At 42.6% G+C, this 13,901-nt stretch overlaps 1 long non-coding RNA gene across 1 annotated transcript in view; it reads left to right on the forward strand.

Moving 5' to 3' along the window:
- The first annotated feature begins 10,162 nt into the window (after positions 1–10,162).
- The window catches only part of LOC144366280 (uncharacterized), a 470,215-nt gene continuing 466,476 nt past the window's right edge, over positions 10,163–13,901 (forward strand). Inside the window, exon 1 of the long non-coding RNA XR_013425293.1 lies at positions 10,163–10,245. This is a non-coding gene — a long non-coding RNA (uncharacterized LOC144366280). The remainder of the gene's footprint in view (positions 10,246–13,901) is intronic.

Genomic DNA, 13,901 nt, shown 5'->3' on the forward strand with positions numbered 1-13,901 from the left:
AGTGCGCGACTTTGCCGCCCTCCCAGCTGATCTGCAGGACTAGCCTCAAATTCCCGGGAAGAGAGGCACTGGTGAATTACCAGGCAAGAGGTGTGGCTCAATAAGCACTCACCCAATGAGGACATACCTCTGACTCTAACCAATCAGGAGCAGAGAGGGAGGAGCTACGCTTAAAGTGGAAATTCCCTGCAAGCACAAGGCCAAGCTAAACCTTTCCAAAGACTCTGGGAACTATCCACCAAGTCCCTACAGCCTCAAGGTCCAGAAAAGCGCCTGTGATTTAGGATTTCCCAGGTAACTTAGACGTGAAGATAAGGGCAGCTAGGTGAATGCTTGAGGGTCAGATTCTGAGCAACTGCCATGGCCCAACCTTAGAAACACTGCCACATCACTGGGAACCTAGTGGAATCCCGCCCACAGAGAAACATGGGTCTCCCCAAGCTCCTGTAGTACATTACCCCATATGGTCGGCTCTAGCTTGTTCTTTCCATGGCCACTTCTGGAAGAGCCAAGCCTTGTTACTCTCCCAGTATACTGCCCTCAATCAAGTACATTCACCAATAACCAGATTACAAGAACTCTTTGTAAGAATTCAGCCTCCTCTACTCCCAGAAGCCCCTTCAGCACTACATCACTCAGGCTCCAAACTCCCTAAGAGGCTACAGCCAGTCCAATCTGCTCCTTCTCCTGCCATTGACCAGGTCTCCTTTCCTCTGGCCACATCCTGTAACGGCCCTAGCTATCCCACAGCAATGCATGAGCCCCATCAGACTGCTCTCCATGGGCCAATCCAACACCAACCAGACTCTCTTTGCCAGCCCACCTAAGGCATCTGCATCTCTGGGCCCATTTGACCCTCAAATCAGACAAATCTATAAGCCCACTCTACACCTCTCCAACCATTACAGACCCACCCCCTTTCCCTACTTCACTTAACTGCATCACCACCCTTGGTCACTTCTAATTGGCCCTTACCTCTGCCTGTATGGCTTCCCCAGTCAGCTCCTGAAACACGTTTACAGCTTCACAGAAACTACCTTAGTCCAGACTTTCATCTACCTTCATCCAGGAATACTGCAAATGCTTCTGCCTAAATATTGAACCTACCTCCAGTTGTCACCATAATGCCTGAAGCCAATCCACAGCTGCTGCATCTGCTGATTTTAACACAGGATGCCTCTACTCTCCCAACAAAGCCCATAAGTGCCACAATCTGCTGTCTAGCATCACCCTCTTCCCTCATTTCCCTGGTGATATCTCCCCTAGGCTGAGGTCAAAACAGACTCCCCTGGTCTCCTTACCCTGTCTGAACAGGATGCTACTGCTAAGCAGTTTCCCTGGCAACTGCTCCTGCTTTCGTTCCAGCCATCAGACCCGATTACATCCTTAAAATAATCCCATGAAGACAGTGGTGATGGTGGTACAACCGCATGATTGTACCAAAAACCATTGAATTGCACTCTTTCAAAGTCTGACTTCTGGTAAATGAATTATATCTCAGTACTAACAATAATAATATGCTTACCAGAGAGCTGCTTCTGCTGGAAGTTTGCCTTGTCCTCAACACACATTTCCTGGTCTTTGGAACATGGAGTCAGTTGTTCTGTACCTTGGCTGCTTAGCAGAACCACTTGGAGAGTCCTTAATATCCTTATGCCCAAGCCACGTCCAAAACATATTCAATAGGTAAAGCTAGGTGGGAAGTAGGCTGCAGTGTCTTTTAAAATTCCTTTAGTGCTGTAAATATGTAGGAAAGTTTCATAATCCAGGGTTCTGGCCCATGATGGTCCTAGCTATGCCTTGCCTTGAATCCCTCTTACCATCCATGACATCCCCCTGGACTGCAGACAACTTCAGGATCAGAAATTGTTCATTTCATCTTTGTTGCCCCTAAAATGCCTTTATAAAAATGAACTCTACCTACCCTTCCTAACTATTCCCTAAGGCCCTCCTCTAGACTTTTTCTGTGGGTGGAAAGGCCATTCATGGAGATGTTTTGGCAAGCTCTTAGACTTACTTTCCTTTTTATTAACAGTCAATTTTTTTGTTTTGTTTGTTTTCAAGCACAAAAGGAGTTGAAGGATTAGGGTCCAGTCTCCTTCCTGAGAGGCTATTTTCATTAGTGAAGGTCCCCAAGGTGGTGGTGATGCAGAGTGGGAGAGGGAACACAGCTCTCCTGACAGCTGGTCCCAAACCCTTTCCTCTCTGTTGTCTACCCTCCTTCCAGGACTTCTTAGGTGTGGCAGCTCCAACAAGCTGTCTTATTCTGCTTATTTCCCCAAAAGACTGACTGCCTTAATAATTACATGCTAGTTTTGCTCCGGGACATTTACATATGACAGCAAGGAGAGAGCCTCAGAAGAGGCCCTGCAGGTCTTGGGCTCAGGATTTGGGGCTCTTCAGGACCTAGGCCTGGCTGCCCCTTCCTCTCCAAGACTCTCAGGTAATCTGTGCAAGGAGCTTCTGCACCTCCCCTGCCCCCATGCCCCCTTCTTCTCTGCTGTCACTAAACACCCTCCACTCTCCCCTTAGGGCCCCTGGACTCACAAAAATACCGGGGGCTTTCTCCTCGATAATCTGCTGACCTTGAGTGCCACTGCTCAGTTCCCAAATAGAAACAGAAACCACCCAGCTCTGATTTACATAAATCAGGAAGCACACCCTCCTGCCCTAGTTGGGTGGTGATTTGTGGCACAAGACTTTACTGAGATTGCAGAAGATCACAAGTCACGCCCACTTTGGCCCAAAGAAAATAAAAATTGTTGGTTGATATAAACGCAGATCGAAGGTGCTTATGGGCGCCTAGCGGGAGGCTAGCGATCTGCATCTGCGTTTGGGGTTCTCTGGTGCCGGGCTGTGAGAACGCAGACCCCGCGGCTGGCTTAATCCATGTAGTGAAGTGGGATGTGCAGTGGGTCACAGTCCATGCATCATCTACCTGGATTTCGCCTGTGGGTACCGATTTTAGCTTTTCCCATCTCCTCCCTCTGGGGGCCAGCCTTTGGGTTCTAGGATCAGAAAACACTTCCTAGGGCTCCTGCCCGCCAGGATTCAAATTCCCGCCTCAGTGTGGTACTGAGTCCTCCAGATTACAGGGTGGAGGGGACCAATTCCAAGAAAAATCCTCTCAACAGACCACACGGGGGCGCCGCTACGTTGCTCTTGGATCCTCCCTGAGCAGCCAAGGAGAGGGCTGGGTGACAGAGGTAATGAGGAAGTTTCTGAGCACCTTGAACTGCACAGGTGTCCAGGTCCTGGATGTAGCAGAGACTGAAGGAGAGAAGAGCTCATGAGGCCTTGTGCCCTGCCTGAGGGAATTGCCTCCTCTCTGCCACCCCTTCCACCAGCCCCTGACAATAACATCCCAGAAAGCAGAAAAGTAGAACTTTTTTCCTCTGCTTCTATGCTTTCCAGTGCTCCTTCTTTATTTTACATTTAAGTGGTTCTGAGGATCGAACCCAGTACCTCATGCATGCTAGGTGAGCACTCTTCCACTGAGTCACATCCCCAGCCTCCAGTGCTCCTTCTTAATGCAGCAAGTATGGCAGTATTTGCATAACTTTTTCTCAGGTGAGATACATGAAAAATTGATGACATGTTCATCTGTGGCAAGGTCCCTGAAACCCTGGGGCTTGGGGCCTGAATAAAATTTCCCAAGGGCTAGGGATATAGCTCAGTTGGTAGAGTGCTTGCTTTGCATGCACAAGGCCCTGGGTTCAATCCCCAGCACCACAAAAAAAGAAAGAAAAGAAAGGTGAATAAAATTTCCCCTGTAATTTCTCTGGAAATTCTTGAAGGATCTTTCAAAGGACATTACCTAAACTTCTCTGTCATTTGCAAGAACTTATCTCAAAAAAATTGCAGATTGAATGGATGAATAAATGTCCACAGAGACTGACACACGTGTTCACACATACACCCCCTCCACTATGGTTTGATATAGGCCTGCATGTCACCCACAGGTCCCTATATGAAGGCTTGATCCTCAGCCCAGTGGTATTGCGGATGCTGTGAACTTTAAGAGTTGAGGCCCAGTGGAAGGTCCTTAAGGCACAGAGGTTTTGGGGGCATGGTCTCAAGTCTCTTTCTGCTTCCTAGATAGTGATGTCACAGGTTAGCTCTGGCACATGCTCACACCAAGGCAGGCCACCATTCACTGTCCTACCAGTACTTGGCTGATACAGGTACAGGCTTTGGACCCTCCAAACTGTGCCTTGAATAAAACTTTTCTTGTATAAATTAGTTGCCTCAGGTATTGAACTGTAGTACTATGACGCTGACAAATACTAACACACCCTCAACTGAGGCATTCTCAAAACATGCACTTTTTTCTCCTACATTCTTTTTTACTAACACTCAAATCAAGTGATACTGTACCACTGAGGTACATTGTCTTTTAAATTTCAATTTTGAGTCAGTGTCTCACTAAGTTGCACAGGCTGGCCTTGAACTTGCCATCATCTTGTCTCTGGGTGTAGAATAGCTGGGTTTCTAGTCATGCGCCACCATATGGCTCATACACATTTTGGGGGGTGAAGGGGTAACAGAAATTCAACTCAGGGACACTCAATCACTGAGCCAGACAGGGTCTCACTGAGTTGCTTAGTGCCTCGCCATTGCTGAGGCTGACTTTGAGCTCAGGATCATTCTATCTCAGCCTCAGGAGACACTAGGATTACAGGCATGTGCCACCGCTCCCCGAGAAACTTAATTTTTGTCCAGCATTGTATTGTGAATATTTCCCATGTTGTTAGAAAGTATTAAATTAAATTATATCCAAATTACATGAAAAAGATCAAGATTCCAAGCTTTGAAAGAATAATACAATGGTGACCATAGGCCTAATTGGTTCAACATTTTCTTATATTTCTTTAGGATGTAAGAATAATTTCTTGAAGTTGTATAATTTCTTATGTCCCTCTCTGAGGATCCCATATAAACTTGCAGCCCCAGTCCCTTAGGGACCACAGCCAGGACATGAGAAAAGTAGAAATATCTCTTCCACTCCTTATTTCTCACTTTTTGGAAAATATTTTGTTGGAAACACCCTATTCACTAAGGTTTTTAAAGCAAAATGATCCCTTACTTAGGAACAGCAACTCACTGCCCACCAAATACCCACAATAGTATGAATATGAACGCTGAGACTATCACAACAAGGTCACAGCCTCTCTTTTCCCTGGGCCTCTGCCCCCTCAGCAGGACAGAACAGGGCTCTGTGTCTGTGTTGCACCTCCAACAGCAGGGGTCAGCACACCTGAGCCTAGGGGTGAGCACCCAACTTTCCTCAGTTGAGGAATAAATTATGCACAGACTAGCCAATCTTCACCTCAGATGCTCCACCTAATAATCAGGGGGCGAGAAAGGTTCCAAGTGGCATTAAGACCCTACAACGCACATCTCATCTCCATCTTCAGAGAAAAAGCCCAGACCCACCTGCTCCCATACCTGGCCCTCTCCCAGCCCACCTCACATGCCATGGTGTGAGCATGAATCCCCCAGGACTAACCTCATGTGTCTTTTCCCTGTTTGGCTAGCCATGGTAGGTCCCCTCCAATGTCCTGCATTGTCATCCTCCCGAGGCTCTGTATATCCCTGTCTCTTCTCATGCCCTCTCCCCAAAACTGGAATCTCCCATGGCACCTTCTGAATCTCAGCTCATGAAAAACAAACCTCCAAAGACCTCTCAAGATGTCCTCACCTCCAAGCTCTACCAGAAACTGGGTCTCCTAAAGGACACAGGCCCTCTGAAGTCCCCTCCCTTGGGGGTTTCCCTGGGGGTCAGCAGCTGGGGTGAACAAGTGTTCCACATTGAGGTTCTCAGATCATCTGCTGCCCCTTCCCAATATCTGCTAACCTGCATAAGATGGGAGCCCCCAACTCCCCTCATGGTAGTCATTCCCAGGGACCCCATCTCAGCACTCTTGGCTCCTCCCTGCCTATCACCTTCTCAGAAGTACTGTCTCCTGCTCTTCACTGATTTCAATGCAAGAAGAAATGGGGACTGAAAAATTTTTCCAAAGATGCCCAGGCCCTAATCTTTGGAAGAGTGAAGACTTTGTATCATATGACAGAAAGGACATTATTGATGTAACTAAGGTGAACATCTGAAATTGGGGAGATTGTCCTGGGTAGACCAATCAAATCACAGTAAAATTCCAAGCTGATATACTCCTCTACCTGGAGTCTGAGAGATGCTACAGGAAAGGCAGGTGGAGGAGATGCAGCAGAGAGGATATCAGAGGTTCTAGTGGAAGAAGCATGACACCTGCTGTAGGTCACATATGAGGACCTGGGAGAGGGCTCCAGGGGCTAAAAGTGGCTCCTTCATGACAATCAGCAAGGAGATAGGGACTGAATTCTCAAAACAACCATATTGACCCTGGAAGCAGATTCCTCACCAGAGCCTCCAGTAAGGAACAAAGACCAGCTGACACCTTGACCTTAGCCCTGTGAACCTCATGGGGGACTTGGAACCTATGTAACTGTGAGGTCACAAATGGAGCTACATAAAGCCACTTGAGTTATGGTATTTTCTGTGGTTCTGTGACCTCTGTGAAGACAGGAAAAACTGATGTCCACCCCTCAGCAAGTGGATATGACTTAGATGCTCAAGAAGACAATGGAGGATGGAATACAGAGGCTGAGGGAAGAGGGAATGTGGAATGGAGAGATTCTGTGAGGCCACAAGACCCACCAGAGAGTTGAATTCTTATATCTCAACCTGTCCAAAAGTCAACTTGAAATGGAAATAAGGCCCAAGAATTACAACAACAACTTTGCAATTTCTAGAAGAAAACATAAGGTCAAACTCCTCCCTATAAGCAAAGAGAATGATTTTCTCTATAGGATTCCTAAAGCTCAGGAAACCACACCAAGAACTAGTACAAGGGATGGCATCAAAGTAAGAAGGTTCTGCACAGCAACAGAAATCATTAAGACCATGAAGAGAGAACCTACAGAGTGAGAGAAAAATTTTGCCAGATACCCTTCCAATAAGATAAGTATTCCAAATATATGAAGAAATAAAAAGACAGATGCCACTGCCCTGCTGAGAGGTCTCTACTCTGGGCACGCCCTCTGTTACATTGGAGGTGAATTCCAGCACTAGCTCCATGGTCCCTGTGGCTGAACTGGAAGTCTCCTGTCAATCAACCACTGCCAGCACTGCTACCATCATTGCTGCTGCCTCTGATTCCACTGCTGCCAGCCTGAGATCTCCAGGCAGTCTTTTTTTCTGGGTGCTACTGCCACAGAAGAAACTACTGCCTTAGATGCAACTGAAGCCAACACTGCTGCTGACCCCTGGAGATGGCCTGGAGAGTATGCCCCCACGCTGCAGTTGTAGCTGCCAGTGCAGCCACTGCTACTGCTGACCTGCTGCCTGCTGCCAACAACCACTGCCACTGCTGCTGCCACCACAGCCTAGAGGACTGCTTTGGAGGAGACTCCAGGTTTGGTTGTACATGGCTGCACCCATGTTGGGGACACCAGCCAGGCCCGGGGGCCTGGGTGCCAGCAGGTTTACCACCACAAGAGCCTCTGTCTGGGGATTCCAGCTGGTACCTGCAGGTCCAGTGTAGGGGTGCCTGCAGGTTTGGAGGAGCCTGGAGTCTTCCTACTGAGAGTGCTGGTGGCCATTATTTTGCTGATGCTGCATCTTGGCATTACTCCTTTGCATGAGTTTATCCTGGTGGTCTCTCTGCAAATCAATAAACCAAATTATAAATTTAATAGAAATTTAATAGAGCAGCATTGAGATTTTGGGAATGCAGTATGACCAATCTTGAAGTATCTAAAGCCCAGATTGGTGGAACAGAGACTTGGGTTTCAAGGCCTGATCTGGGTTTGGTGATCCCAAGAGATATCAGAGACAGGGCTGAGAAACTGTTGAACACTGACAGAGACAGTTTGACTTTCCAGCAAGACTTATTTTATTTTATGTTATTTTCTGATTCACTAATCTTTCTACCATATTTGTAACAGAATGTTTTTTATGCATCAGTGTGTGGAGAACAATGATATATGATTGGGGTTTTGCATTTTTGATACATTCTTATGTATTTAATTATTTCTCTTTGTTCATATTCTTCCTCTCTCTTGCCTATTTTCTTTCCAACTTTTCTCCAACCATCAGCCAATCTCTGTCAGCTACTCTTCCACTCTTCCTGTGAAATTTTACTTTTAGCCTCTATCTTCCTCTTTCATGGATACTGCATACTACATTCACCTCTCTCATTCACCATTTAAATCATAAATCATTTTAACAATATTCTATTATACTATAGATAGTTATTGAACTCATCATTTTGGTTCAATGTGAGAAAGAAGGAGATGCCTTAGTGGGAGTTATTAGGTTTAAGGCTATATGTTGTGTTAATTGGGTGCAAAGTGCTGGAAACCTCAGGGACACTATATAGCTACAGGATAGAATGTATCCTGCCTTAGATCCTTACTTTTAGATGGGAAAACACACTAACAACATGAAAAAACAAGGGACTAAAGCATCCCAAAAAAACCAAGATGCCCCAACAATAGAAGCCACTGATAACACAGTAGAAGAAATGTCCAAGAAGGAGCTCCAATTGTATATAGTTAAACTGATATGTGAAGTAAAGGATAGTATAAAGAGAGAAATCAAAGAAAAATACAAGAAGTGCAAGACCAATAAAGAGGTAGAGATCATGGGGGGAGGGGGGGAGAAGCAGAAATCCTCAGCAAACCAAATTATAAATTCAATAGAAAGCATCACCAACATATTAGAGCAGTTGGAAGACAGAACCCTAGACAATGAAGCCAAATATACATAAAGATATGGAAGTGAAGAAAGTAAATGTTCAGCACATTATAGGACAAAATAAGATCTTGCTGTATATCAAATAGAATTTTCCTTAGAAAAAATGTGGTTGGGAATAATAATCAAAAACAGACTCTGAGATGTTTGAAAATCATAGTTTAAGCAAGATCAATAAAAATAAGTCTTCAATTAGGCATATTATAGATTTAAGAATACTAGGGGGCTGGGATTGTGGCTCAGTGGTAGAACACTTGCCTAGCATGTGTGAGGCACTTGGTTTGATCCTCAGCACCACATATAAATGAGATGAATAAAATAAAGGTCCATCAATGTCTAAAAAATATTTATAAAAAGACATTTTAAAAAAGAATACTAGGAACAAGAAAATTTACAACAATTGAAAGAATAATATGTTTATAAAAACAAATCATAAATGTATTATTTATTATTCAATACCAGTAGTAGAAACCAGAATAAATTCTATTGTATCCTTAAACTGTGCCAAAGTAATCAAAGTAGAATTTGATTCCCAGCTAACCTATCATCAAGGGTGTCTGAAATACACACATGCTTACATGAATACATAGGGCATACACTGAAAGGCTTGATTTCATAAGTAATGAGTAACTGCTAGGGTATGTTAAAACAAGGTAAAGTCCTATTTCAAAATTGATATGTGTGTGTTCAAAGAAAACTCAAAAAGATAGATCTATAATACTATAATAACATTTACACAGTAAAAGTTTAGAGGATTAAAACCTTTTAAGGTTGTTCAGTTACTGGGAAAAAAAGAGGTGCTGGATAAATTTATTCTTAACATTTTATTTCCATAATTCAGTTGTGTGAAACCACAATAGGAAATAAAACATATCAATAGAAGGAAAGAAATGAAGTAACATTAAGGAAGGGTAGAAACATTGATCAATAGAGGAGCATGCAGGGAAGGACTAATTGAAAAAGCTAATGTATAATAAAGTCTTACCTCAGATTGTACACAGCCTCTTCAGTTACTGCCATTTGCGTCATGCAGCCAGGACTTTGAACTCTCCTTCTGCCAAATGTTAACTGGGTGAATTCTCTGAATCTCAGTTTCTTCTATAAAATGAGAATAATACTACTTATCTTAAAGGGTTGTTTTCAGAACCCTCAATGAAAGTAGGGCTTTACCATAATCCCTTACTTTGCATCCTTGGCTTATAGTTTTAACACCACTTCTTTTTTTTTTCTTTTTCTTTTTTCTTTTTTTTTTTGTAATTCTTAGTGAAACAGCATTTAACATTACCACTCAAATTTTGTGTCAAAAATACATTTGTAAACTACTAGCATATTAGAATTTTGTTATCTATGACTTCCTTTATTTTGCCAGATCCTTTCTGCCAGGATTGGCAATGCCTAGCTCATCTTGCAGATTGGCAATGCAAAATAGGCTGCATGGGATTCAGAATGAAGTGAGTGGAATAGACAAGTGATAATTTACCTTTCCTACCATGTCCTCTTATTCCCTATTTTTCTGCCTCCATTGATAGTACATATTTTGAATCTTCTGAAGTTCACATTCTTCATATATTTGATGTTTGGACAAATGGAAATAGGATGATCACTCCAAAAAGTATTTAGACTCAAACAAAATTCACATTACACATTGGTAAAATAAGTTGCTTCCTCTTAAGTCTATGGATCACTATAGTTTTAATGACTTACAATTCAACATAACTCTACCAATGCCCTAAACTTTAATTTTCAATGCATTCAATGAACTAATAATGTATCTGATAAGGGGTTAAGTGCAAAAATTGTTTTCCTGATGCATATACACCTGAAATTTTATCCATCCACTTGTTTTTACATTTTCATCTCCTCTTCCATATCGCATACTTCCTGACATAAGGAATACACACTGTTTGGATTACAAAATTTTCACACAGGAAGTTGCAAGGATGATGGTCTTTAACCTATAAAATCTTGGAAAATATAATGAAGAAGTACCAATGTTTCAAAATGAATAAATCATGAAGAAAATTCAGCAAAAGGATAACTATTATTTAATTTTCAGTTGCTTTTAGGACACCATTAGAAACTGCACAAATATAAGGCCCGCTATTTTCTTAAGGCCAGAACAGCTAGCCAAAGTGGAATCCCTTCCTGGGATGCACAGTGCTAGTGGGATTCATTGCTGGTGTAAAAGCATCATCTCATGAGTTTTGTCTTTCCTTCCTTCCAACTGAAAATTTAATCATGATACTGAAAAAAGGAAGGCATGGAGAGAAGGAAGGGAGTTACGAAAGCAAGAACACATATCACACACTACAGTGCTGCTATTTGAAAAGAGTCACATAGATTTGTGTATCAGATAGCCCTGAAGATGACAGTGGCCCTGTCCAAATCAGTGTATTGCATTCCTAAACTACATTTAAGATAGAAGAATGACCTGGCTGACATCAATGTCCTGCAAAAGGTGCCAGATGAGCTGACCCTAGCTAGAGCTGAACTGGAGATGCTGACTGAGAACCTGACGGAAGAGTTGGCCTATCTGAAGTAGAATCAATCATGAGGAGGCCAAAATTTGATTTTTTTTCCTCCCAGACCTCAAAATTAAAACATCCGACCTGTGTAAGTGGCCATTTGTTTTGGATGTGCCCGTGCATGTACATTGCTGCTACTGCTGTTTATAATGGTCCTTACTAAGGTTTAATTAATCAGAGACACATTCTGATTTTGTCATTTTCATTATAGGTAATAAATTAGGTAATAAAAATTTTAACTCTCTTGATTTAGTGATTTTGAATATATATATATATAATTTCAAAAGTCAGAAAATAAAGAAGTCTACCAATAACATAAAATGCTATCTGTGCCACACATGGCACTCTGATGGACCACAGTGTATACCGGTGACTGGTGTAGAGAATAGACACTGGCAGTAAGTTTTTACTCAATTTTCAGTGATTCTACCAATTCTGCAGGATTAGACACTTCTTGCAGCCCTTGACTTAACAGCTGTAGATGAAATCTCTCCAGCAAGTTGCATACCAAGCCTCCCCTTCCTGTACAGACAGGACAGTGGATTCTCTAGAAGGAGGGTTAACCAATCCTTCTGGCCCTTAGAGTATATAGAGTCCATGGTCACTTAAATATCCTGTGAAAATATCTTTAGTAGTTATTTTGTTGTTGTTGTTGTTGTTTGATTTAGTGTGCCCAAGAACATTTACTTTTATTTGTTTTAATTAGTTATATGTGAAAATGGAATTCATTTTGACACATCATACTTAAATGGAGTACAAATTCTCATTCTTCTGGTTGCACATGATATAGAGTTATTCTGGTCATGTAATTATATTGTAATGGGCCAGGCTATCTGGATAATAACCAATCAGACTTCATTTTTCCCTGAGACTCCACATCATGTAAGAAATGCTTCTCCCAGGGAAATCTTCACCTCTACCCATCAACAGTTGCTTAGCCTAGAATGTTTGGCAATATAAAATGGCAATTCTTATACATTGTAAAAGTGTTTTCTTTTTGGTTCCCATTTTTCTTGGACAGTGTGTTCTGTCAAGGATTGATTATCTAGATATTAGTAACCATTCTTTACCATGTACATGACATTTTTGTCCATGCTGGGTGAACAAACAACAACAACAAGTAACATTGTCTTTAAAGTTACCAATGCAGTTTTTTTCTGGGTCATCAAACAGTTGTTGAAAAAATGTGAATGTCTAAAAAAGGTCTAACATCCATTTTTTTCTAGTATTTTTCCTCAACTGAAAAAAAAAAAAAACTGATACTGTTCAGTGCATTTCTCTGATATATTTGATTTTAAAAATAAGTAAATTTTATTTAACATATATAGAATTAATTTTAAATAAGTTTGTTAAAGACAACTAATTGGCTTACAAAGTTAAAATGTTAACTGACAGGAGAAAAGAGTGGTGAGTGGGTGAAGGTAACCATGGCTTCAGGAGAGGAGGAAGGAGGGGGGTTAGAGGGATGGAGGGGGAGGGGAAAGGTTGTGTCAGTAGAAGAGGTGGGCAGAGGAGCCTTGGCTGCAGGAGAAGAGGGAGTTGTATGGAGCGAGTGAGGAGGAGCTGTGCTGGCAGGAGGAGGGGTGGAGGGGTAAGAAGGGGTGGCAGGAGCAGATTGGTGTGTATTGGGAGGGGGAAGACAGGTAAGGTAGGGCTGAGAGCAGCTCGGGTGGTTCTGAGGATGTGGAAAGAGAGGTTGAAGAACAATGGGAAGGAGTTTGGTATTTTCCTAGCAAGGAAGACTGGAGCAGGAGAATAGAGAGAACAGAGAGGAGGACAGAGCAGAGAGTAGAGGGAAGGACAGGATCATATCTCAAAAATCCTGAATGTTTTTGCCCACTTTTCTGTCCAGCAACAAAAAATTGTCCAATTCAGTGAGGGTTTCAAATCAAAGTTCCTTCTGGCAGCCATTGTGACTCATTGTTTAAGTCTGGTTCTTTTTCAAACATTTTCTATCTGGGTTCATGTTCTGCCTTAAACCCCTTCAATCTTTCAGCTGAATTCTCTCAGATTCCATTGATATTTTTAAAAGATTAATGTTTTGCATAGTTTGTCTGGCAAGTTCAAATATTTGGCATCAGTGCCAAGAAAATTATAGAACGTAGGAGGTGTCAGGTTTCCTTGTATTGTGAAATGTCTTGTATTTGTGCTAAATTTGCCCTGCCAATGAGATGGATGTGTCTCTGCTATTTATTTTTTTATTTATATATTTTTAATCTAGGATGGAACACAGAGGAGCTTAAGCACTGAGCCATTTTCATTTTGAGAGAAGCTATCACTAATTTGAATAGGGCATCACTATGTTACAGAGGCTGGATTTGAAATTTCAATCCTCCTACCTCAGCCTCCCATCTTCTGTGTCTCACATTAGTTTTGGATCCATTCTTATCATCTGCCTTCTCTTGGTGCAGTGGTTGAGGATGGTTTGGTGTGTGGTGTTGAGTTTCACTCCAGGTGCACTCTATTGCCTCTATTCCCTGTTGCATCTCTAGCTGTGACTAGTGAGGACTGACCCTGGGCATTGAGTTCCACAGTGTGAAGGAGTGGAGTTCTCTGTTTGTCAAGAGAGTGGGGAGCCTCTG

This window comes from Ictidomys tridecemlineatus, chromosome 8 (assembly GCF_052094955.1).
Source record: "Ictidomys tridecemlineatus isolate mIctTri1 chromosome 8, mIctTri1.hap1, whole genome shotgun sequence".
Lineage (NCBI taxonomy): Eukaryota > Metazoa > Chordata > Mammalia > Rodentia > Sciuridae > Ictidomys > Ictidomys tridecemlineatus.